Genomic DNA, 19,657 nt, shown 5'->3' with positions numbered 1-19,657 from the left:
AGTTCAAAAAATAGAGAAAAGAGAAAATGTTTAGAAAGGGTGACTCCAGCCGTGTTGGCAAATAGTGTACTCGTTTGACTTATTTGTTTCTGAGACAAGGGCACTTCTTGTAATAGAGAGTCACACTAAGAGAATAGAAAGATAAATTTATGAAGTTTGTTATTATTTCTGCAGAAATGGCAATTTGATTCTAACGTTTTTTTCTTTTTTTGTGTATGTGAAGATAAAACAAGACTTGCAAAAACCTATAGCTATGAAATAATGAAAGGAAATGAACAAAGCTCAAGGTAATATATATATATTATCTATATCCACAATAAACCTCTTAAAAATTAGGCACATATGTACCAGCCCAGTCATAAAACTGAGCCATGGAAATAAACAGAATGCATAAACAGATTAACACTTATCAATTAGTTTGTGACAAGGACTCAATTTAAATGGTATAAAAACAGATTATATTTTAATAAAAATGGCAATAATTCAGGAGACTATTACATAGAAAAATAAGTATTGTCACCCTGTCTCACACTGTAACATGAAAATTAATTCCATAGGACGCGATGACCCAAATGTAAAAGTTAACCAATACTCTTAGAAAGTAAGAAACCATAGCTATGAAATTGGAGAAGGCAAATATTTCTTAGTTAAAACTCAGAATTATTAGCATAAAATTAAAAATGATAAACTAGGCAATGTGTTTTGAAAACTTAAGAACTACAAAAAGGAAACTTACACAAATGAAAGATATCCCCAACACATATATCAAACAAAGAATTCACAGCTAGAATATAAAAAGAACTAATACAAATCAGTAATAAAGAAATAACCCAATTAATTGGGCTGGGGATGTGGCTCAAGTGGTAGCACGCTCGACTGGCATGCGTGCGGCCCGGGTTCGATCCTCAGCACCACATACAAACAAAGATGTTTTGTCCACCGAAAACTAAAAAATAAATATTAAAAATTCTCTCTCTCTCTCTCTCTCTCTCTCTCTCTAAAAAAAAGAAATAACCCAATTAAAAATTCTAAAAATAGTTGAATAGTTACTACATAAAAACAAATTATTAAAATGACCACTAATTGTATGGAAATGTATTCAACTTCATTATCTCATATCATTGCACATAGTCCACAATAACTTAAATTTAAATGTCAGTATACTAAGTATGGTTAAGAATGTGGAGTAAATGGGGGTTTCATATATTGCTCATTAGAGTCTACGCTACTTGGTATTAACTATGACATCTAAACATATACCTTTCCTGTGACCCATTAAGTTCACTTCTAAATAAAAAACTCAGTTAATAATATTGTGCCAGCATTGCCTAGGAAAGTACAACTCAAGTCAATATGGGATGTGTTAGATTTTGAACAGTTGTTAAGAAGTCAACAGATAGACTTTCATTAGGAAAACAAAGTACTGTAGGTATTTATTTTTATTACTTATTTAGGAAGCAGACAATAACAGAATTCCATAGATGGCAGCCCAGCACACTGAGACTCTTTGGGAGTTGTTTTGGAGTTTTCAGGGTTCTTCTGCATTTGGGACTCATAGTGGGGGAAATGAAGTCAAGATAATATCTGCCAAGGCGTTCATTAGTGTGGCTGCTGCTGGAACGGGGGCCTGGTGATCAGGAAAATGCACCACGCGAATCTCCCGATGCAGAGCTGTGGTTGACTTTCAGTGCTGTCTGAGTGCCCCTCTGGATCTACCCAAACATTTGCAGAAACCCTGCTTCCCACAGGCTGCTTCTAGCTGATGTGAACACAGCAGGACTATTAGTGCTGGTCCATTTCTACCAGATGCAAACTCTTTTGGTTGGCGACTTTGGTCATCAGATGAATAAAGCTTTCCTGCAAATTCTTTGCAGTCCAACATTCTTACTTCTTACTTCCACTTCTTGTCTCCCAGTGTTTGGCATCAGTAAAAAGCAAGTGCACACAACAGAAAATTGACGGAATAAACACCAAATTTGCTGTCATCCTATACTTCAATGACAGGGACCTAATGGTCAAAAGACATGTTTGGTATCCCAAGGATACTGCTACATAGAGAGGAATGGAATGGTTGTGTTGACAAACAAAATAATATTAACAACAAAATACTGGACTTGGCCAAGACTAGAGTATATGCATAAGACACAGAGTTTTATCACTGTTCAGTAGGATTCACCATAGGAACTCATTCGAGTCCTATGTCTGCAAATTTTGGAAAGATGCTGCAAAGCTATGAGTTTTGTATCTGAGGAAAATCTATCTTATAATTATAGTCTCTTAAAAAATGCAATGACTGTGTTCATAAAAGAAACAACAACAACAGACACTATAGATTTCAAGTCTTGGAGAGGGTGAATCAAGATGGTGAACTAAGTACCTCCAGTAATTGTCTCCCCACGGAAAAAATCAATTTGAACAGGTATGCATGTGTACAGTACTTTCACAAGAGCTAACAAACCAGGTGAAGGATTATAATATTTGGGTTTAAGTAAAATAATAATAAAAGTCATAGCCAAGAAAGAGTGAAGGAAAGAGCTGCTCATATCACCTGTTCTCTACTTCCAAGCTATGTAGCACGAAGACAGCAGCGTCCTGCTTAGGATAGTGGTGGGCGGAGAGCACTAAGTAGACATTAGACTAGGAACCCAGTACCAGGCCACCACAGAAAAACCCAGTGCTGGGCAGAGCCCCTCAGCTGGTGCACCCAGGCCAGTGACCATGGAGGAGACCTCTGTACCTATGTCAGTCTTGGCTGCCAACTAACTGCCTTCATCACCCCCCCACCCAGCCTTGAGAAGCACAGCACAGTCAAAGACTGTGTCTGCTGATTGATAGAACAGGAAAGCAACTTCAAAGGGAATTTGACTTCACACTGAGCCTCCCTGACCCAATGGGTGGAACTTTTATACCCCATCCAGCACCAGATAGAAACTCATGGCTCTACTCGGCTAGACTTTTATCCAGAAATCTCATCCAGAACACATATATAGAACTCATATCCAGAACTTGTTATCTCTGGCTGGTGGAAGTGAACTGAGGCTATGAACAGACCACAGCAGCACATAGGTGCTAGCAGCACGGACCTTGTTCTTGCCCATGTGCTATATTGGTCTTGACAGGCTGGGGGCTCCTGGCACCACCCCAGCATTGCAGGCTGCCACAGTAGCAATGGGACCATTCATTCCGTACAGAGTAACACAAGACAGTCACTATCACTTAAGAGAAGAAGAGTGAGGTAAGCAGAAATCATTGCTTTAAAGACCAAGGTGGAATCCTCCACATTGAGGCCCAGTACCAGGCAGAATTCTAGATCACATTGTTACAAGACAGTGACTATGGATGGGACATTAAGGCCTGCTAGGAGCTACAGGCAGAAGTTCATAGGACATGCTACCTTTCAGACACTCCATTCCATCATGAACAACACACCACCTGGGAATTTGTGACAACCTTGGGCTTGAGTCTCCCTCTAGTGGTGACTTGGTGACAAAACAGCAACACGAAAACCAAAACTTCAGAACACTCTCTAGTGCTAAATTGCCTCAGTGACCACAGGCTGGAAGAAAATAATAAACAACTTGCTTAAAATTTCTGAAAGGATAGACAAAACAAAACCATATAATGAAGATCTGAGTGAATACATACTCCTTCAAAGAACAGACATTGTTGTATATCTACAAGCACCAAGAATTTATAGGGAACCATGAACCCAACCAACAGACAAAATTAGGTACTGGACACCGACCATAAACCCAAGTGATATGTGCAAACTCTCAGAGAATTCAAAACATCTGTTTTAAAGAAAATCAATGAATTTAAAAGACAGAGTGATTTATTAGATAAAATATAGAGATTGAAACGATTATTTTAAAAATAAAATGAAATCCTAGAGTTGAAAAATACATGAAAAGAAATAAAAAATATGACAGAAAGTGATATGGTTGTGTAAATGTCTCCCAAAGGCCCATGTATTCAATGTTTGGTCCCGAAACTATGGTGCTATTGGGAGGTGGCAGAATAGTTTTTGTGGCATGGTTGGAAGTTATATAGGAGTTATACAGGAACATAACCTTAACTTGCTGGCACCTTGATGTGAGCAGCTTTGCTCTCCCACATGCTCCATGTCAAGGTGAGCTACATTATCACAGTCCCAAAACCCCTGGGTCAATTGAGTATGGGCTGAGATCTCCAAGTCTGTGAACCCAAAGAAACCTTTACTTTTAGAGAGTTCATTATCATAGGCATTTGCTAGAGTGATGGGAAGCTGACTAACATAGTGGATTTTAACAGCAGTAAAAAAGCAAAAAGAAGGAAAAATCAATGACTTCCAAGACAGGATATTTAAAAAGACAGAGTCAAGGGAGAAAAAGAAAATAAATATGAAGAGGAAAAAAGAAATATTATGGGAACTATGAGACAGCAGTACCATAGCAAATATTTGTGTTATTGGGCCTGATATGGAACTTCAGAAAGGCAAAGGAGTAGAAAGCTTATCCAAGGGACAATAACAGAAAATTCCCACTAGGTAGATAAGGATACAAATACCTGGAACAGGAAGGCCAAAAGTCACCAGTCTGATTTGACCTCACCAAGTATACTCCAAAGCTTATTATAATCAAATTATCAAAGGTTAAAACAACAAGAGAATTCTGAAAGCATCCTGCTGAGATCCACGGCCGAGTCTATATGGCCCCTGGCATTTTGCCAACAGTATTGATTGACAGGAGAGGCATTACTATCCGCCTCTGCCGCAACTTTTGAGTTCTCGCACTATTTTGGAGTTCTCGTGGGGATTTCCGGGGATTCCCCGAGAGTTCCCATTGGTTGGGGAAGTGCAGGAGGAGGGATTTCCGGGAGAGATATTTCTGGCTGGGGGTTCCTGGACAAGCCTTGTGGCGCGTTCGGGAGGATTCCCTGGGAGCTGTGTGAAGTGTTTTCCTGCAGTTTAAAAATAAAGTTTGTTCCTGCTTCAGTGGCTCGTGATTTGTGCCCAGCCAGACTGCGGCATTTGGTGGCCCGTACGGGGAGCCCTGGGACACTCGGGGGTAAGTGACGAAAAAAAGCTGCCCGTCCATAGATAGGACGGGAGCAAATCTGCTCCTCCCTAGGCACATAGGGCGAGAGGAAAAATGGCCATTTCGAGAAAATGGAGAAGATTGATACAGTATGTTTGTGTCTTGTTTTGTCTCAGTGTATTGTATTGTCTTTGTGATGAAAATAAGAAAGGGGTGAGAAGTAAATTTCTAAGGGAAGAAGGCACCCCAGTGGAACCAAGAATAGTTAGGGCATGTGTTGATGAAAGCCCAGGAACTCTAGTCAGAAAGAAAAAGAAAGTTCAGAAGAAGAAGGATTATCAGGAAAAAAGTTGCAGCAAAAGGCTATTACTAAATACTTTTCGTTACCGGTGGGTGCGTGAATCGGAGAGGCAGCTGCCGAGTGTGCAAGCCGGTCACAGCACAGCAAGGATTTTCCAAGAGGCGGTGGCGACTGGCCCTTCCCCGCCTCCTGGCCGGGGAGCTGGCTCTTCCACTGCTGAGAGCCCAAATCTAGACCTGACCTGGAGGCACAGTCTTGCAAGCTCTTGCTCCCTGTGCCCAGTAGCAGTTTGAGTCCGGGACACTCCCCAGGGCCATCTGGGGCTGCCCAGGCACTACAGCCAGCAGAAGACGCTACTGGTGTCCCTGATGTTTGGTCATTTTCAATGCCAATAACTAAGCTACAATGGTTCTCCCACACCTGGAAGCTGATGAGTAATGAGCACTATTAATGCTTTTTCCAAATGCAAAAAAACCTTGAGATAATGTACTAAATTGTTCAGAAGGTTGTTTTCTTAGTAGAATGCTACAGGATTTTCTTTAGCCATCCGGAGTTCCTGCCTTCGTCCCAGTGCCGGTAAAGACCAAGGTGGAAGAATTTCCAGTGTTGCTGAAAACCGGACGAGACTTCCGCTGAGAAACGGACGAGACTTCGGATCAAGCTAGTTGCCTGCAGAACTTACCTGGACTGTGATTTAAGCTAGCTGCCTGCAGAACTTACCTGGACTGTGATTTACCTGGACTGTGAGTTAATCTATTGAGACACTGCTTTACCTGGACTGAGACAACAAACTGTAATCTATAACAAATTGTAACTCGGTATCTTTGCTAACAGTGTCATTGCTGGTATAATTTTTCCAAGGGCTTCTTGCATGGAGCCATCAATTGGCTTGGTATTGTGGCATTTTGTATCCTCCCTTTCTGTTTGTAGCAGGTTATTTATGGTGTTTCTGTAAAAACCACTATGGTCGTTATTTAAATTAAACAAAAGGGGGAAATGTTAGAGTCTGTAAACAAGTCAAAATAACACCTGGCATTTTGCCAGGGGAATGTTAGAGTTCGTAAACAAGTCTGGATGGTGCCTGGCAAAATGCCAGAGGGAGTGGTTTGAGAAGTAACAAAAGCGAGCCATTAAGTGTGGAGATTCCTTATTGGTTGACTGATGTATCTAGTTTATGCTAATTAGATAAGCTGTGTGGAATGTATAAATACTGCTCCTGTCCTGCAATAAACGGCTCCTACTCCTGCTGTATCAACGTACACAAGTTATTCGTCACCCCCCGGTTATTTTGCTGCAGCCGGACTGCGGCAGATGGTGGCCCGTTACGGGGAGCCCCGGGACACTCGGGGGTAAGTGACGAAAAAAAGCTGCCCGTCCATAGATAGGACGGGAGCAATCTGCTCGTCCCTAGGCAGATAGGGCGAGAGGAAAAATGGCCATTTCAAGAAAATGGAGAAGATTGATACAGTATGTTTGTGTCTTGTTTTGTCTCAGTGTATTGTATTGTCTTTGTGATGAAAATATGGAAGGGGTGAGAAGTAAATTACTAAGGGAAGAAGGCACCCCAGTGGAACCAAGAATAGTTAGGGCATGTGTTGATAAAAGCCCAGGAACTCTAGTCAGAAAGAAAAAGAAAGTTCAGAAGAAGAAGGATTATCAGGAAAAAAGTTGCAGCAAAAGGCTATTACTAAATACTTTTCGTTACCGGAGGGTGCGTGAAGCGGAGAGGCGGCTGCCGAGTGTGCAAGCCGGTCACAGCGCAGCAAGGATTTTCCAAGAGGCGGCGGCGACTGGCCCTTCCCCGCCTCCTGGCCGGGGAGCTGGCTCTTCCACTGCCGCGAGCCCAAATCTAGACCTGACCTGGAGGCACAGTCTCGCAGGCTCTTGCTCCCTGTGCCCAGTAGCAGTTTGAGTCCGGGACACTCCCCAGGGCCATCTGGGGCTGCCCAGGCACTACAGCCAGCAGAAGACGCTACTGGTGTCCCTGATGTTTGGTCATTTTCAATGCCAATAACTAAGCTACAATGGTTCTCCCACACCTGGAAGCTGATGAGTAATGAGCACTATTAATGCTTATTTCAAATGCAAAAAAACCTTGAGATAATGTACTAAATTGTTCAGAAGGTTGTTTTCTTAGTTGAATGCTACAGGATTTTCTTTAGCCATCCGGAGTTCCTGCCTTCCTCCCAGTGCCGGTAAAGATCAAGGTGGAAGAATTTCCAGTGGTGCTGAAAACCGGACAAGACTTCGGCTGAGAAACAGATGAAACTTCGGATCAAGCTAGCTGCCTGCAGAACTTACCTGGACTGTGATTTACCTGGACTGTGAGTTAATCTATTGAGAGACTGCTTTACCTGGACTGAGACAACAAACTGTAATCTATAACAAATTGTAACTCGGTATCTTTGCTAACGGTGTCATTGCTGGTATAATTTTTCCAAGGGCTTCTTGCATGGAGCCATCAATTGGCTTGGTATTGTGGCATTTTGTATCCTCCCTTTCTGTTTGTAGCAGGTTATTTATGGTGTTTCTGTAAAAACCACTATGCTCCTTATTTAAATTAAACAAAAGGGGGAAATGTTAGAGTCTGTAAACAAGTCAAAATAACACCTGGCATTTAGCTAGGGGAATGTTAGAGTTGGTAAACAAGTCTGGATGGTGCCTGGCAAAATGCCAGAGGGAGTGGTTTGAGAAGTAACAAAAGCGAGCCATTAAGTGTGGAGATTCCTGATTGGTTGACTGATGTATCTAGTTTATGTTAATTAGATAAGCTGTGTGGAATGTATAAATACTGCTCCTGTCCTGCAATAAATGGCTCCCACTCCTGCTGTATCAACAAACAAAAGTCATTCGTCACCCCCCGGTTAGTTTGCTGCAGCCAGACTCCGGCACATCCAAGGAAAATAAATTATTAAGACATAGGGTGTTCCAATTTACCTAACAAGAGACATCTCAATAGAAACCATGTAAGCCAGGGATGGGGGATATAGCTCAGTGGCAGGGTGCTTGACTAGCATTCCTGAGGAGCCCCTGGTTTCAAACCCCAGTAGTGAAAGGAAAGAAGAAAGGTAGGTAGATTGGCTACAGGACAGAAGTGAGTGGGGTGAGACATTCATGTACTAAATGAAGAAAAACAAAACAAAACAAAAAACAAGACAAAACTCTGCCAGTTAAGAATATTGTACCAGGAATGTTATCTTTTAGATATGAAGAAGCGATGATAGAGACATTCCCAGACCACAAAAAAGGTGAAAGCACAGAGAAATAAGGCAAACAAATGGCCAAGAGGTATCTCGAAAAAAAATTGTGAGAGTCTTTAAATATCAGAAAAATGCAAATCAAAACCACAATGACATAATCATCTCACTCCAGCTGAGTGCCTGTTATCAAAAAAGTCAGCAATGCTGGTGAGAGTTTGGGGAAAAAGGAAAGGATTACACACTGTTGGTGTGAAGTGAGTTAGCACAGCCCTTCTAGAATACAGTATGGAAGTTCTCAGAAAATTAAAAATAGATCTACCATATGATCCTGCAATCACACTACTAATATCAAAAGGAAATCAAATCAGCAGGTTATAGAGACGACTTCTTCCCCATGTCCTCTGTAGCACTCTTCACAATAGCCAAGGAAGGGGATCAACCTATTTGTATCAACTGATGAATGGATGATTAAAATGTGGTGACGTCCACAAAATGGAATGCCAATCGTTCAGCAACTAAAGAGGATGAAATCTTGTCGTTTGTGACATCTATGAAAATTGAAGGCATAAATCCAAGTGAAATAAGCCGGCCAGAGAAAGCAAACTCCATGTAACCTCACTCACAAGTAGAATCTTAAAGACTTGATCTCACCCAAGTTGAGAGGAGAATGATGTTTAGTAGAAGTTGAGAAGAATAGGAGATGTGAAGGATGGGGACAGGCTGGGGACCAGTGATAATTTACACTTAGAATAAATAGATTCCCAAGTTCTATCACACAGCAAAGTAACTATAGATAATGATAACAGACTGTATATTTCAAAATAGCCAGAAGAAACAGGATTTTGAAAGTTTTTCCCACAAAGAAATAATATATGTTTGAGAGATAAATGTGCCTACATTGATTTTAGCATTACACAGTGAGGACATGCACAAAATTTCAACTGGTTCCCCAGAGAAATGTACAATTTTTATTTGTCAACTTAAAAGTATAGATTCTTGTTTAGTCCTGCTTGTTTTCCCATGTCTTGAACCATCTCTTTTGTTAAAAGCTACCAAGACATCTGTTTGTTCTTAAACATGTTAGGAGGTCAGGGGCAGGATGTTTGGTGTGGTTTAGTGTATACGGCTGCTCTAACAAAATGCCATAGACTCTGTTTGCAAATAAGCTTTTCACAATTGCAGAGTTAGGGATATCCAAGATGAAGGTATAGGCAGATGTGGGGCTGGGGATGTGGCTCAGTGATAGAGCACTTGACTGATGTGTGTGAGGCCCAGCTTTGGGGTTAAAAAAGAAAGAAAGAAAAAGAGAACAACATAGATAGAGTTTTTCTGGAAGGGGCCCCTCCTTAATAGATGGCAGTCATTTTCCAATAGTCTCACACAGCCCAGAGGAGGAGTCTCCTAAGGACTTGTCCATAAGGGCACTGATCTCATTCATTTGGGCTCCACTTGTGACCTAATCTCTCTCCAAAGGCCCTGCCCCCAACATCACCAATACATAAATTTGGGGGGAGCATAAATAATTTAGATCACAGCTGGCCCAAATTAAAAAAAAATGTTGAATGCTGATTTTAAAGATGTATTTGAAGTGACATATAAGATGTATTTGAATTTTCAAACTTTAAATACTGAGGTATCCAATAGATAACCTTTACATCCTCATGAATCATGTTATCTATAAAATGTCCACTACTGTATCAACACATGGGTAGGTGTTAGTATCATTTAGAGAGGCAAAAGTCTTCCCCACCTTAGTTGAGTAAAAAGTAAGAGCTTGATAGTTGTTAAAGGCACATATTCAGGCATGTTTGGGCACACTTGTATATATACACACACACACACAATAAACAAACTCCTAAGTGGTAATAGTACAAATGTGTAAAAATTTCTCATAGGAAGTTATGGTAAATATGTATGGAAATTGCTATAATCAGTGTGATACTTTTTCAAAATAACCTCCCAAAATTGGCCTTTGTTTTCAAAGGATAAAGCACTTACAAGATCGATTCATTCTTATCTTGTATACTTAATATACGTGTTTCTCATACACACACATACAATCCATTAACCCCCATTTTAGAGGAGATTAATTTTACTCAGGGGGACAAATGACAAATCTAAATTCACAGAATCATTAAGTGGTAAACCTTAGAATCTAAACTTAGGTGTTTATTAATCAAAAGCTGTGCTTTTTTTTTAACTATGATACATTATCTCCAATCCCCCTCAAAAAAAAAAAAAAACCAAAACATAATTTGAGTGTTTTAGTAATGACTATGTATCCAAAAGTATTTCATAAGAGGGTATATGTGTATATATTCAGGCCAAAATCAGAGAAAATTTCCACTGAACAAGATATGAAGATATATTATGTGGAAACCACAGCACACATAATCCCAAACATCCCCATAACACATAATATGACAATGTTTAACCAGAAGCCCCCAAATGGATATTACAAAACAGCAACTTCAAAAAAAGGCAAAGGAGGGCGGGTGTGGTGGTGCATGCCTGTAATCCCAGTGGCTGGGGAGGCCGAGACAGGAGGATCACAAGTTCAAAGCCAGCCTCTGTAATGGTGAGGCACTAAGCAACTCAGTGAGACCCTGTCTCTAAATAAAATACGAAATAGGGCTGGGGATGTGGCTCAGTGGTCCAGTGTGCCTGAGTTCAATCCCTGGTACCAAAAAAAAAAAAAAAAAAGTAAAGTATTAGCATTAAGCTGAATACATTAAATTATTTATTATTTATTGATTTATTATTTTTTGGGGGTATATACATGACAGTAGATTGTATTTTGACGTATTAAACACACATGGAGTACAACCCATTCCAATTAGGATCCCATTCTTGTGGGTGTAAATGTGGAGTTCAAGTGATGCCTGATTCATTCTATGGTCTTTCCTGTGCCCTTCTCCCCCCTTCATTTCCTTTTGTCTAATCCATTGAACTTCTGTTTTTCCCCTATGTTGTGGGTTAGCATCATAACCCACATCTCTGAGAGAACATTCAAACTTTAGTTTTGTGGGATTGGATTATTTCACTTAGTATGATATTTTCCAGTTCCATCTATTTACCGGCGAATGTAATAATTTCATTCTTCTTTATGGCTGAACGATATTCTATTATGTATATATTCCACATTTTCTTTATCTATTCATCTGTTGAAGGGCACCTAGGTTGGTTTCATAGCTTGGCTATTGTGAATTGAGCTGCTATAAACATTGATGTGGCCGCTTCACTATAGTATGTTGATTTTAAGTCCTTTGCATATAAACCAAGGAGTGGGATAACTGGATCAAATAATGGCTCCACTTCAGGTTTTCTAAGGAATCCTCATACTGCTTTCCAGAGTGGTTTCATCAATGTGAAGTCCAAGCAGCAATGCAGAAGTGAGCATTTTCCTAATCCTTGCCAACATTTATTGTTACTTGTATAATTGATAATTGTCATTGGGACTTGAGTGAGATGGAATGTTGTTTAATTTGCATTTCTCTAATTTCTAGAGATGTTGAACATTTTTTCATATATTTTTTGACTCTTCATGTTTCTTCTGTGAAGTGTCTGGTCAATTCCTTTGCCCATTTGTTGATTGGGTTATTTGTTTTCTTGGTATTAATTTTTTTGAGTTCTTTGTATATCCTGGAGATTAATGCTCTATCTGAGGTGCAGGTGGTAAAGATTTTCTCCCGTTCTGTATACTTTCTCTTTATTCTCTTGATTATTTCCTTTGCTATGAAGAAGCTTTTTAGTTTGGTACTATTTCATTTATTGATTCTTGATTTTACTTGCACTTTAGGAGTCTTGTTGAAGAAGTTGGTTCCTAAGCTAACATGATGAAGAGTTAGATCTACTTTTTCTTCTAGTAGGCACAAGATCTCTCTGGTCTAATGCTTAGATCATTGATCCACTTTGAATTGAGTTTTGTGCAGAGTGAGAGATAGAGGTTCAATATCAATTTACTACTTAAGGATTTTCAGTTATTCCAGCACCATTTGTTGAAGAGGCTATCATATCTCCAAAGAATGTTTATGGTGCCTTTGTCTATTATGAGATTACTGTACTTATATAGGTATGTCTTTATGTAACTTCTATTCTGTTCTATTGCCCTTCATGTCTGTTTTTGTGCAAATACCAGGCTATTTTTATTACTATACCTCTGTAATATAGTTTAAGGTCTGATATTGTGATGCCTCTAGCATCATTTTTCTCTCTAAGGATTATTTTGGCTATTCTGGGTCTCTTGCTTTTCCAAATGAATTTTATGAGTGCTTTTTCTATTTCTATGAAGAATGTCATTGGGATTTTAATATGAACTGCATTAAATATGCATAGTGCTTATGCATGACTATTTTGACAATATTAATTCTGCTTATCCAAGAACATGGGAGATCTTTCCATTTTCTGAGGTCTTCAATTTCTTTCTTTAATATTCTGTAGTTTTCATTGTAGAGGTCTTTCATCTCTTTTGTTAGATTGATTCCCAATATTTATTTATTTATCAATTGACCTATCTATTTATTTATTTATTGTGACTATTGTGAATGGGGTTGTTTTCCTAATTTCTCCTTCAGGTGATTTGTCATTGGTGTATAGAAACACAATTGATTTATAGCCTGTTACTTTCTGAATTTATTTATGAGTCCTAATGGCTTTCTGGTGGAGATTTCAGTCTTTTAAATATAGAATCATGTCATTGGCAAATATGGACACTTTGAGTTCTTCTTTTTATTTTCATATCCCATTAATTTATTTCTTTTTTCAAATTTATCTGGCTATGTCTTCAAGAACTATGTTGAACAGAAGTGGTGAAATAGGACATCTCTCTATCTTTCTGTTTTTAGAGAGAATGCTTCACATTTTTCTCCATTTAGAATGAAGTTGGCCTTGAGGTTAGCATATATAGCTTTTATAATGTTGAGGTATATTCCTTTTATCCCTAGTTTTTCTAATGTTTTGAGTATGAATGGACTGAATTTTGTCAAATGCTTTTTTCTGCATCTTTTGAGATAATCATGTGGTTCTTGTCTTTAAATCTATGGATATGATGAATTACGTTTGTTAATTTTTATATATTGAACCAATATTGCATCCCTGGAATGAACCCTACCTGATCATGGTGCACTATTTAACATGTTTTTGTATGGAATTTGCCAGTTTTTTATTTATAAATTTTGCCTTTATGTTCATCAAGGATATTGGTCTGAAGTTTTCTTCCTTTCATGTGTCTTATTCTGGTTTTGGTATTAGTGTGATACTACCTTCACAGAATGAGTTGAAGGGCACCACCTCTTCTATTTTATGAAACAATTTGAGGCATATTGGTGTTAAGTTCCTCTTTGAAGGTCTGTTAGAACTTGGTTGAGAAGCCATCTGGTCTTGGGCTTTTGTTTGTTGGTAGACTTTTGATGGTGTCTTCAGTTTCATTGCTTGAAATTGATCTGTTTAAATTTCCTATGTCTTCCTGATTCAATTTGGGTAGGTCATATGTCTCTAGAAACTTGTTGATGTCTTCATGATTTTTTATTTTGTTGGAGTATAGATTTTCAAAGTAGTTTCTGATCATCATCTGTATTTCAATAGTGTGCCTAGTGAGTTTTCCTTTTTCATTTTGAAATTTAGTGATTGGAATTTTCTCTCTCTCTTTTTTAGTGTGGCTAAGGGTTTATCAATTTCATTTATTTTTAAAATAATCAACTTTTTGTTTTTGTTGAATTTTTTGAATTTTTTTTCTATTTCATTGACTTTTGGCTCTGATTTTAATTATTTCCTGTCTTCTACTGCTTTTGGTGCTGATTCCCCTCACTTTCAGCCAGGGCTTTGAGATAGATGTAGTATTAGGTTATATATTTGGTGACTTTCTATTCTTTTAAATAATGTGCTCAATGCATAAATTTTCCTCTTAGAACTACCTTCATAATTTCCCAAAGATTTTTTTTTTTAAGAGAAACCAAAGGAGGTGAGAGAGTAAGCCAGGTAGAGGTTGTAGGAGGAGATGAGAGAGAGAGAGAGAGAGAGAGAGAGAGAGAGAGAGAATTTTTTAATATTTGTTTTTCAGTTTTTGGTGGACACAACATCTTTATTTTATTTTTATGTGGTGCTGAGGATGGAACCCAGTGCCGCACGCATGCCAGGCGAGCTCATTACCGCTTGAGCCACATCCCCAGCCCCCCAAAGATTTTGATAAGTTGTGTTGTTTTCTTATTTACCTGAAATTATGTTTTTATCTCATCCCTGATTGCTTCTCCTATCCATTGGTCAGTAATACTGTATTATTTAGTCTTTAGGTATTGCAGTAGCTTCTATTTTTTATTTTATTGTTGATTTTTTATTTCATTCCATTATGATCTGCTAGAATGTAAGGTATGATCTCTATATTTTTGTATTTGCTAAGTGTTGTGTTGTTGCCTAAGATATGGTCTATTTTAGAGAAGGATCAGCATGCTGCTGAGAAGAACATGTTGAATACATTAAATTCTGAAAGGGGGTCTGCCATTCTATTTCATTTTGTATGCAGTTCATTTTCTAGACTTTTTACATCCATGGAGTCTGCTGTTTCATGGCTTTTAGCTAAATAGTAAATGAAAGAAAATAATTATTAGATTTCCCCAGAAATCACAAAATCTTAGGTAAAAGCAGATATTTGAAAACGTCCATGACTGAAATTTTGTTGGTTATTTTGAGGTGCAGTTGCACTTATTAGGCCCAATTTATGTAGCCTGATTAGCTAGATCTTTACAAAGTTTGTTGGTGTTTTAAATTTTTGTTGTCTTCAGACTGATAGTTGTGTTAAGCACATTGATTTGGTTATCAGAAATAAAAAAATAATCTACATCAAACAGGCTTTATATCCTCATTATTTTAGGTTAGAGACAATGCCTAATTTAGGTGTGTTAGTCAGTTTTTGCTTCTGCGACCAAAGCCACAGACGAGAGCAACTCGGAAGAGGACAGATTTCATTTAACTCCTGGTTGCAGAGTTTCGGTCCATGGTGAGCTGACTCCAAGCCTGAAACATAATGGTGGAAGGGCTGGGCGAGGACAGCTGCACAGATCACGGCAACTGGGAAGCAGGAGGAGAGAGGAAGAGGCAAGAGAGAAGATGAACCCTTCCAAGGCATTCCCCCTGGGGACCTACTGCTCCAAATGGGGCTTTGTGCCCAGTAGTCCATGCAGCTCCCACCAAGTTCAGAGCCTTCATGATTTGATCATTTCCTAGTGGCCTCACCTCCAAGCCTTGCTGCACTGGGGACCCATGCTTTCAAAACACGAGCTTTTGGGGGAATCTTTCTGATCCAAACCATAGTGTAAAGAGCAAAAGAATCTAAGTGTGAAAGAGGTCAACGCTGTCACACAGACACTGTCTTCACAGTCTGTCCATGTGTTCCTTGAAGGGAATGACCACTGGAGAATCTGGGGCTCACAGTTGGAGTTCTGTGATTGACTCCCATTATGACAGGCAGGAGATCCTTTTTATTGGGTGTGTCTCTTTATCGTAAACACAATTTCTACTTCCATGCAACTTTATCACACTTTTAGTGTTTCTTTAACACACATCAATATACCCCTAGGAAAAAAAAAAACAACACACAGAGAAATTTACTCCAAGTTCATTGCATTTGTCACAAAATCCAGGCAACTAGATTCCCAGAGAATCTCTGCATTCTTATATGAGGACCCAATATTATATACATATTCGTAGCTTTGTGGAAAGTAATGCTACACAGTAGCGATCCAACCATCAAGACATACTTGGGCAATCAAGAACAATAGCATAGCCACTCAGTGACAGATTTTTGTAAGGTTGAAGCTATGGAGAACTCGTAATTTATATTAAATTTAGATAAATTTCTTTACATTTAGTTTGCAAACATTTGGTGAGTCTGCAAAAAAATATTAAAAACCAGTTGTTTGTACGGGTCTCTATGTCAATTTGCATTATAAATAAGCATATATTCGACAGGCTGATAAATATTACTCTTGGAACCTATTACTAGAAAAAAACAGATTTCCGAAATTTAATTCCCTGAGCTTAATGAACCCAGTAAATTTGATCTGAAGTCTTCCCAAGTTAATATGTTACATCTAAATTGACTTATTTTTTTTATGGGGACAAATTTGTACACATTTGTATTTGGGGTAAAAATGGGAGTTCATAACCCACTTGAATCTAATGTATGAAATATGATATGTCAAGAGTTTTGTAATGTTTTGAACAACCAATAAAAATAAATAAATAAATAAAATAAATTAATCTTGAAGAAAATATGTATCACCACAGAAATGTCTTATTTATAGTTCCCATATATGAGGGTCTTTATTTGATTTTGTTCATTTGATGTTTTAAAAAGAGAAATTTAATTACCTCAATGTTTAATGCTAATGTACAGCAAATGCTAATTTCTTGCAATTTTTTTTTAATTTAAGACATTCATTAAGTATGACTGACCACCTGTTAATGGAGACCCCGACCCTAGGTATTTAAGAATATGTAGCCATAGTTAATATCTTTGTCCATTTTGTTTCGTAATAACAGAATAGAAGAGGCTGGGTACTTTGTAAAGGAAAGAGGTTTGTTTAGCTCACAGTTCTGGAGGTCCCAAAGCATGAGGTTGGCATTAGCTTCTTGTGATGGATGACATCATATGTGGCATGAATACAGGCATGAGAGGTCACATGGTAAAAGAGAAAAGCAGGAAGAGAGTGGGGGAAGCCAAACTTGCTTTATAACAACCCATTCTCCAGGTGACTAATCCTGTCCCAAGAGGAAGGCATTAATCCCTCCTAAAGACCTAATTACCATTTCTTAAAAGCCCAAACACCTCAATATCATTAGTCAGAACCACATTTCCAGCATGAAACCACAGGGACAAGCCACACACAAACTTTCCACCAGAAACTTCAGGTCTTTAAGGCAGCTTATGTTCATTTGCATAAAATTCTTCAATATAATTTTCTGCTTAGATCATTGATTTTTATGTTGTATTACATTTTCTTAACCGGTGTATCTTTTTTAATATAGAAACTACTTATAAGCCACATTTACCAAAAACTTAAAAATGACTGATATTCGCAAAAAAAAAAAAAACGAGCCTTGCTTTTAGAATCTTAAAATGTATCACCACAAGATCATAAAACCACAAAACAGGAGGCATAGAAGTATAAATAAATAAATAAACAAATAAACAAACAAATAAACAAATAAATAAATAGATACAGATGCACCCGGATTGTTTGTGTTTTTAACCTAAACATTTTTTGATTGTTTGGAAGAAAAATGCATTCAGCAGAAGTCATAGTTCTTATTTTGAACTTGTGTCTTTTGCTGGCTAATGACATGCAGCACAACTGTCTTCTGGGGCTGGGTAGCAGCCGTGGGCCACCGTCCCTATCAGCCATGCCATCATGATGGTGAACACTGCTCCTCTGGACAGTGCTGTGTTGCCAGTGACTTTTGGATACAGGTCTTTCAGTAAATCACACAAGATATTTAACACTATATTATAAAACAGGCTTTGTATTAGACAATTTTGCCCAGCAGTAGGGTAATATAAGCGCTGTTAAGGTCTGTAAACAAGTCTGGATGGCGTCTGGCAAAATGCCAGGGGGAGTGGTTTGTGAAGTAACGCCAGCGAGCCATTAAGTGTGGAGATTCCTTATTGGTTGACTGCTGTATCTATTTTATGTTAATTAGATAAGCTGTGTGGAATGTATATATACCCCTCCTGTCCTACAATAAATGGCTCCTACTCCTGCTGTATCAATGTACACAAGTTGTTCGTCACCCCCCGGTTATTTTGCTGCAGCTGAACTGCGGCAAAGTGCTTCAAGCATATGTAAGGTATGCTAGCCAGTCCATTACGTGTAGTAGGTGAGGAATGTGAAATGAATTTTTGACTGTGGTATTTTAACCTTAGGATAGCTTCATGGGGATGTTTTCCCATCCAAACTTGAGGAGCATCTCTACTGACAAGGGTGTGGGGCGAGAGTTATAAAGATGAACAGACATAAGGCTCAGTCCAGAAGGAAAAAAAAAGAAAAAAAAATGATGAATTGTGAACTTAAGATGGACCACAGTCCAGCTCTCAGTGTAGTAGCTATGAACTCAGCCTGCCTTTTGTGTAGATCCTAGTGCTGGGCACAAAGGACACGGTGGCAATCAGAAGGGATATAGACTCTGCCTGTGTAGGACCTAGAAGTGCCTAGGGTGAAAGTGGTAAAGTTAAGCAAATCATTGTTCCAGCTTGGGCCATAAACCATGAAAACTCCTGGGCTGGAGCAGCACAGAGAAACCTGCCCTCAGCAGAGACACAAGGTACTGGGTGCCTATGAATGTGGTGAGGATTGAATACATGTTACCAAGAAAGGGTGCCAGGGCATGGGAAGGGGTTTTTGAAGAAGGCAGTAAAGCACATCTGAAAAATAGACATGTGTGTCTGAAATGTTGACCTTGGGAGCAGAGGGGAATATGGATTGAAACCAGAGAGGCAGTAAGAGTGCATACGTGTAGAATTCTGTTGGCCTTGGAAACAGCTGGATATTTTAAGTGTAAGAGAACCTTCTTGAGGCCTTCTATGCAGGGGTGATTTTTTTTAAAAATATTTTTTAGTTGTAGATGGACACAATATCTTTATTTTTATGTGGTTATGAGGATCAAACCCAGTGCCTCACGCATGCAAGGCAAGTGCTCTACCACTGAGCCACAACCCCAGCCCTCAGCGGTGGTTTTTAAAAAGAGTTTATTACTATTGTAGGTTAGAATTGGATTGGAGGATTTCAAAAATAAAGGGGAATGGCCAATGAGGTGGCTATTTTGATAGTTCAAGGTATTGTATATGTTTTTAAACCCTTTCTGGTTGGGGAGAGGTTGCCCCTCGTGGGCTGGACCATTCTTAGACATAATTTGTTTTGTTTTTTTTTTAATTTTTTATTGTTGGTTGTTCAAAACATTACATAGTTCTTGACATATCATATTTCACACTTTGATTCAAGTGGGTTATGAACTCCCATTTTTTCCCCATATACAGATTGCAGAATCACATCAGTTACACATCCATTGATTTACATATTGCCATACTAGTGTCTGTTGTATTCTGCTGCCTTTCCTATCCTCTACTATCCCCCCTCCCCTCCCCTCCCCTC

This window comes from Marmota marmota, unplaced genomic scaffold (assembly GCF_001458135.2).
Source record: "Marmota marmota marmota unplaced genomic scaffold, marMar, whole genome shotgun sequence".
In the NCBI taxonomy this organism is placed as follows: Eukaryota; Metazoa; Chordata; class Mammalia; order Rodentia; family Sciuridae; genus Marmota; species Marmota marmota.
This window is presented reverse-complemented; position numbering follows the sequence as displayed.